Source organism: Choristoneura fumiferana, chromosome 14 (genome assembly GCF_025370935.1).
Source record: "Choristoneura fumiferana chromosome 14, NRCan_CFum_1, whole genome shotgun sequence".
In the NCBI taxonomy this organism is placed as follows: domain Eukaryota; kingdom Metazoa; phylum Arthropoda; class Insecta; order Lepidoptera; family Tortricidae; genus Choristoneura; species Choristoneura fumiferana.
The window spans coordinates 3,707,102-3,714,729 of NC_133485.1; the positions used below are offsets into that span (position 1 = coordinate 3,707,102).

Sequence of the window (7,628 nt, forward strand, 5' to 3'; positions counted from 1 at the left end):
TTTTTCAACCACAACGAATCCAGTTCCGGCAACAATCGCGATAAAATCGCCGAAGGCTCAAAATAATAATTTGACGAGCTTGGAAATTAAATTATCCAATTAAATCCTCTGGCGTTGGAATTATCCTTATTGACTTATTTAATTGAATCAATGATTAATACAAGCACGGAGATTGCCAGGTAATCCATTCATTTTGATCATTCAATTATTTTGAGCAGCTAAGGCCGATTTGCAAACATGGATTTGTGTTCGACGAAATTAAAGTGATTGAAGATGCTATTAATAAAGACAAATGCGAAAGATTATGATACGAGTACTGACAGGAGATGGGTCAAAGAGAAATACAGAGAGATACACCTGAGAGATACAGTCGATCCTGTTCCCGGAGCATTCGAGAAAATGTTCGAGAGAGATAATACACACACTTATGAAAGAGACAGACCTATGATTCTGTTTGAGGAAAATTCTAGAAAGTATGCCAGAGAGATAGCTTTCTTGTGGAAGAGACAGACAGATAATTCTGTTTCCAGAATCTAATTAATTCTAGAAACTGTATGAGAGTTAACTAAAACTCTATCAGCCTTATTAATAAACGTGGAGTAGAGTAGGTATAACTTTATTTCGAGGTTGAACTTGAGATTAGTAAAAGTCAAGTATTAATAAACAAGAAGTAAGGAAAGAGTAAGCTAACCCAGGCTTAGTCTCGGACTTAAACTTAATCCTGGTTGATGCCTAGTTTAACGATGGAGTAATATTGGAGTAACCTAACTTTCTGTTTGACGATTGTTGTTGTGGTTTGCCTGTGGATTTATTTGAATTCGCTGTAGTAAATTTATTACCTGACTACTATTTTTGCATGCATATAGCATAGTATAGCATGGATTATTATGCCGAAGATTTGCATGTCGTGCAAGAGCTTGAAGAACTCGAGAAATTGAACAGAAGTGGTTAGGCATATAAAATTATACAAAAGTTCGCAAAATCCTTTCGAGCTTTCAGAACACGAATTTAAAACTAAATACCGATTTAGTCGTGATACTGCCAATTTATATTGATCATTGGTGAAAAATGAGTTAGCAGGTGATGCGAGAGGTGGCCACAATGCAGCCTCATATCAAAGTCTTAACTGCCACAGAGAGTCTGGGGCCGTGGAGAAGTAAGTTAAAATGACTTTACTATCACGTGATATATTCGTTTTTACTACATTATTTTAACGTGTTATTAAAAACATTTAAAAACAATAATAAAAAAAAGTAATAACAAATTACAAAAAGGTACTACTAATCCACAACAAGTTCGTCAAGTCTTTACTTAACATGCGGTCTTTATTCAATAGTTTCAGTTTCAGTATTATTCCGGTAATAACAAACAATGACCGTTTTCAAAAGGCTGACAATCTATGCTGGCCCTATACCACGAAGTGCAAACTCGAACTTCGTATGTTGCCGTCCCGCTAATGCCTATGTTATTTAATACGCGAGTAAAGGGACGGTGCGATACGAACTTCGATTTGCGAGTTTTTCGTAGTAGCCCATCTGACAATGCAAATATACATGTTCTGGTGGCCAGCGTCAGAACTAATACCACTACACTTACACTATTGTGACTATGACAAGAGTGAGCGAGATACACTACAAAACCAGCGCCATTGTTCGGCCGCATGTTATATTTGGTTATTTTCTACTTCGGATGTGGGTTCATACCACATTAAGGGGTTGCTCTTCCATACAAACCTACGGACACCCCGCATAGCTTCCACGGACATGTTTTTCTTAGAGGATTTTTTGAGAATAGTAAATTATGGATATGCTCTTCAAGCAAAATCCAAAAAAAAGTAACTTTATTGCATCAAAAGTGCAGCGTGATGCAGTAAATTTTGATGCATTTTACCATTGTATGAGTACAACTGACAGTGTTCGCAGCGAGCATGTAGTGACATCTTATATGGGTGCGTGAGTCAATGTCACAAAATCAAACTATTGTAAATAGGTATCGACTATTTCGTGTGGTCACGTGACCATCACCTTTGGCTCAGATAATACGACAACTAAATGAAGAAAGTATGAGATCACCGAGAGATCAAGTTCAAGTTTCTGAGTCTAGTATTTACTTTTTTTGTTTTTAAATCTGTTATTTTCGGAAGTTGAAACGCCTAAACTATTATTTCTGATTAATGCAAGGACACAAACTTTAAGTAGGACGAAAAACAGGTAAGTTACTTTTAAAATTGTCATTTAAAATAATAATTATTTAAGTAACAGACCCAGTCCTCGGCAAAAATTATAACATTGCATACTTTACATACATTATAATGCGGTGCTTCGATCTAGGACAAGTGGTTTAAATTCAACTTACAAATTCTGAACAGATATTAGTTATTTACTCTTACGTAGACAGTAGCGCCACTAATTTAAATAAAGCATATTTATTCTCACAATAAAAGGTGCTAGGTGTAATCACTAAACTAATTAGTTAAAAAATAAGGTCTACATTCAACATACATTGCATGTGTATGTATGAATATCAAGTTTTACAGTGAGGCTCAAATAAATTCCTACATATCACGGCATTTTTACGGCCGCTAAATCTAGGCTCGGTGAATAAAAAGGTTTTCACAATCGAAGTAGTTTTCGTACCTTTTTATTATTATTACTGGCTAGATAAGTACAATTTAAACGTCATTATAATACATTTTTGTCACAACGTCAAGTCAATGAGATTGATATTCAAAAGCAATTATGTTTGAATAATTATGGTTTGAACACAAATCAAGAAGTCAAAAAGTTGGCGGACGAGAGGAAATTAGCAAGAGTGCAACTCTTAAACTATTTATGTATTGGATATTGGATACACGGGTATGTTTATTTTATCATTTTTGTCAGAAACATTAATATTTGTTACAAGAACACCAGAGGCAGGGCTGTAAAAATTTCATTCCTACTGGGTGGCCAAAGTATGGCTTATCGTGTGTACCAAACTTGTGGTCTGCAGCAACCTACTACGAAAACATACCAAATTTCCCTAACTCTTAGTAGCGTCGTGAACATTTTCACTCCATAGAAGTAAGTCGCTTCCCACCGTCTGTCTGCATATGTACGAGTATGTACTGTATGTACTCTATTATGAAGTGATTAAAGATTTTTTATTTTATTTATAAGTGTGAGAAACGGCAGGGGTTATGGTTTTGGAGCGTATGTATGGTCATTTCTTTCGCACGCTATGCAACAAGGCCTTGATGCATCTTAACAAGTAAGACAACAAACAACAACAAGACAAGAAAATAAGTCTTTGTTAGGAGTGACACAGGTTGTTAATTTTATGCGTATGTGAGTCTGTCTGTGTATCTTTCCGTCGGCCCATCCGTCCGTCCGTCTGTCGATCCGTCCATCTGTCTGTCCGTCTGTCTGTCCGTCTGTGTTTCGAAGTGAACACTACATCATTAGTCCAGTGATGACATATGGATCCGAGACGTGGTGCTTTACTTTAGGCCTTATAAATAGGCTCAGAGTTGCTCAGCGAGCTATGGAGAGAGCTATGCTTGGGGTTTCTCTACGGGACCGAATCAGAAATGAGGAGATACGTAGAAGAACAAGGGTCACCGACATAGCCAAGCGAATCAGCTCGTTGAAGTGGCAATGGGCGGGCCATATAGCACGGAGAGCGGATGGCCGTTGGGGCCGAAAAGTTCTCGAGTGGAGGCCGCGGATCGGCAAGCGCAGCGTAGGACGTCCACCAACAAGATGGACGGATGACCTGGTTAAAGCCGCAGGTTCACGGTGGATGCAGGCCGCTGCCAGCCGAAGCAACTGGGGGGGAGGCCTATGTCCAACAGTGGACGTCCTACGACTGAGATGATGATGATGATGATGATGATGGTGAATAAAGTTGTACCAACTGTACTTTAGTCGAAAATTTTACTACGACCTTTAAAATTTATAAGTATTTTATTGATAATTAGAAGCAGTCTTGGGAAATAGCTCATGTGAGGAAATAGAGAGATTAGAAGAGGTATCGTTAGATTTGTCTCTGTTAGGCACTCCTAACACAGGTGTCACTACACAGGTTGTTAATTTTATGCGTATGTGAGTCTGCAGTCCTGGATTTATAAATAGGCCGTATAGGCCGCGGCCTAGGGGCGGCAGATTTGAAAAAAATATTATTTTAGAAAGTTACATAGGGCGGCGGATATAAAGTGGCCTACACTCATAAAAAAACATAAATCCGCCACTGTGTGTCTGTCAGTGTACCTTTCCGTCGCCTCATTCGTCCGTCCGTCTGTTGATCTGTCCATCTGTCTGTCCGTCTGTCTGTCTGTCTGTCTGTGTTTCGAAGTGAACACTACATCATTGTTCTATTTTTTTAATGATTGCTTACCAACGCACACACCAAACCTTTTATCCTTAAAAGCTGAAATTTAAGATAAGGAAAATATGGGATTTATTATGTACCTACATAAAATTCTACTGGTTCGTAACTATTATTTAGTTTTTAGGGTTCCGTACCTAAAAAGTGCCAACGGAACCCTATTGCTGAGACTCCGCTGTCTGTCTGTCCGTCCGTCTGTCACAGGGCTCTATCTCTTGAGTCGTAATAGTTAGACACTTTAAATTTTTACAGGTTATGTATTACTGTGGCCGCTATAACAACAAATACTCAAACCAGAATAAAATAAATATTTAAGGGCGGCTCCCATACAACAAACGTGATTGTTTAGCCGTTTTTTGCATGATGTTAATAACGGCAACAGGTAGACGCTTGAAATATTCACAGAATATTTAGCTGTATAATTACTTTAAAAATAAATAAATAAATTAAAATAAAACAAATATTTAAGGAGGACGTCCATACAACAAACTTGTTTTTCTGGCCGTTTTTTTTTTTGCTTATGTCTAATGTTGTATAGATAATGGTACGGAACACATCGTGCGCGAATCCGACTCGCACTTGGCCAGTTTATTTTTAATACCCAAGGTAGGTAGCATGGAATTCAATGTTATATATTTAATTTTACAACTCTATCTCCATATCACTAATCTCTGTAAATTGACATGCAGGCAGAAAGGAATAGCAAAAATCTAAATTCGATATCAGGATATTTTGAACAAGATAAGTATTGTTCACAAACCGATCTTAATGACGATGATACGCTGTCCGTCCGTCTATTTCTATAGGATTACTTAAAACTGAAGCAAACTGAAGTGGCAGTGGGCCGGCCATATTAGTCGAAGAACCGATAACTGCTAGGGTAAACGAGTAAAAGCCTAGCGTGGCGAGGGACGCCCTCAGACTAGGTGGAGTGATGATCTTCACTGGGTAGCTGACAGTAACTGGATGAGAGTGGCTGAGGATCGTGCTCAGTGGCGTGCAATTGGAGACGCCTATGTCCAGTAGTGGGCTAAGATAGGCCGATAATGATGATGATGATGACTTAAAATAAGACAATAATCCCACTCATATTATAAATGCGAAAGTTTGTTAGTCTGTTTGTTTATTTCTTTATTACCTTTTCACGTCTAAATCGTTGAACCGATTACGATGAAATTTGGGATACAGATAGTTTGAGTCCCGTAGAAAAACATAGGGTAGTTTTTTTTAATCACATAATTCCCGCGGAATAGCTATAAACGAATTCTACGCGGACAGAGTTGCGTGCAACAGTATGTACATTAGGGAATTTACCTACTGATAGTCTGATTTACGGTACTATTCAATGGAAAAAATCAATTGTGTAAACAAATGTGGTGACTGACATTGACACTTGACTGACGACTGGCTGACTGACTGACTGACGTTGGCTCTAGTGATGTGAAAGCTCTTTAAGATACTTCAATCAGCAGTAAATAATTATTTTGAATTTACTCATATTTCATTATTTAATGTAATCCCTAAGTTTAATTTTTAAAAATGGCGAATCACGTATTCTCTTAGTCCTGTTCAAGAGTAATTCACAATGTTTCCATGTCCCTTTTAACTTAAAATGTTTAATAGCATTTTCAAGAAGTTTTAGAATTATATCTTCAAATATATATACCTAACGTTTCTTCCATACAAACTTACACTTCATGTTCAAAACTTACACTCCCCTTTATACCCCTTTAAGGGTAGAATTTTTAAAATGGTGAAACATGTATATCCACTTATATTTTTTGACGTATATTTTCCCCAAGGTTTATGATGGAGTATTTTAGAATTGAAAGGGTCAGTTAAAATATGGATTAATTTAGATTTTTTTGCTGCTTAAGTAGCGTAGTAGAAAAAGGCAACCTGAGATATGTGTGCATAGGAGAAATTTGTATCTTGACTCCTGTCCAACGGTGGTGTAGGGGTTATAGTACGCAGTACGGATTGCTGAGGACCTAGGTTCGATTCCCAGCGCTGGTCTCTTTTTCTGGTTTTTCTGTGCATCCATGTCTCAGTTTGTATTTTCGATATAATTTAGAAGAGGCATTTTTAAATTTACATAAGACAGGGAAATGAGAGTAGACACAGGGAAGTGATTCAAAATGATTTTTTGGTCCAACAATGGACTCCACAGTAAATATGATACTAGTAAATAGAAATCTACATAATTTCTACTAAAATACTATTTTATCGTCCAACTAGTGTTTACCCGCGGCTTCGCACACGTAAATCATTAGGTCCAGCAGCTGAAATACCGGGATTTTTAAAAATTGCCGTGGGAATTCCCGAAAATTAAATCGTTGTTTTCATTGACATTACATTAAAAACAATCATGGTCAAATTTCATGACTCTAAGCCCAGCGGTTATTAGTTCGAAATTTTATCCCTATCTCGTGGGAATATCGAAATAAAAAGTAGGCTATGTTTTATTCCAGATGTCAAACTATCTACATACCAATTTTCATGACTCTAAGCTGAGCGGTTGTTATTTCAAGATTTTATCCCTATCCCATGGGAATATCGGGATAAAAAGTATCCTATGTTGTAATCCAGGTTATCTAACTTTTCGCCAAATTTCATCCAAATCCGTCCAGCCGTTTCAGCGTGAAGAAGTAACAAACATATTCACTCACTCACTCACAAACTTTCACATTTATAATATTAGTAGGATTAGTAGGAAGTAGGATAGTAGGATAGGATTAGAAACCTTTATAAACCTTCATTAAATAGTGTAACTTAACACAAATAATTAATATCTACGAATAAATTAATTTGCAGAGCCAGCCATAATTATCGGTAGGTAAGGTTGGTTCAGTCAAATAATTAATTTTGTTGGTACAGCACTAAATTTCCAGAGACTAGACCGACCATAGACCAACTTCGGTGAGGAAAAAATTATCATGTCAATTTGACAAATATAACGGATTTTCGTCTTCCAATTAATTCTATAAAATAAACATATTTACACGATTATTTAATGATAAAATGATTGTTAAAAACAGTGGTGAGCTCATTGAGATGTGAATATGATCGGGATTGGCGTTCAAATGCAAGTAACTACGGAGTAATCGTGAAAAATTGCTTTGTTTACACAATTGATTTTTCCATTGAATAGTACTTTAGGTGATTATGCTGTTCACTAAAAAGGAATATGTCACTTTATTCGTACACCTAGGCATCTTTTGTCTGTCTGCTAATACCATTTCTGTATTTATAATGCACAATTC

The 7,628-nt window shown here is 36.9% G+C and overlaps 2 protein-coding genes and 1 long non-coding RNA gene across 4 annotated transcripts in view; 1 reads left to right on the forward strand and 2 right to left on the reverse strand.

Annotated features, from left to right (window-relative positions):
* LOC141434776 (uncharacterized) overlaps positions 1-7,628 on the reverse strand; it is a 249,464-nt gene that overhangs the window by 126,146 nt on the left and 115,690 nt on the right. The window lies entirely within an intron of this gene.
* The window catches only part of LOC141434773 (zwei Ig domain protein zig-8-like), a 450,603-nt gene that overhangs the window by 65,811 nt on the left and 377,164 nt on the right, over positions 1-7,628 (forward strand). The window lies entirely within an intron of this gene.
* The window catches only part of LOC141434899 (uncharacterized), a 147,080-nt gene that overhangs the window by 58,297 nt on the left and 81,155 nt on the right, over positions 1-7,628 (reverse strand). The gene's annotated exons all lie outside the window — the stretch shown is intronic.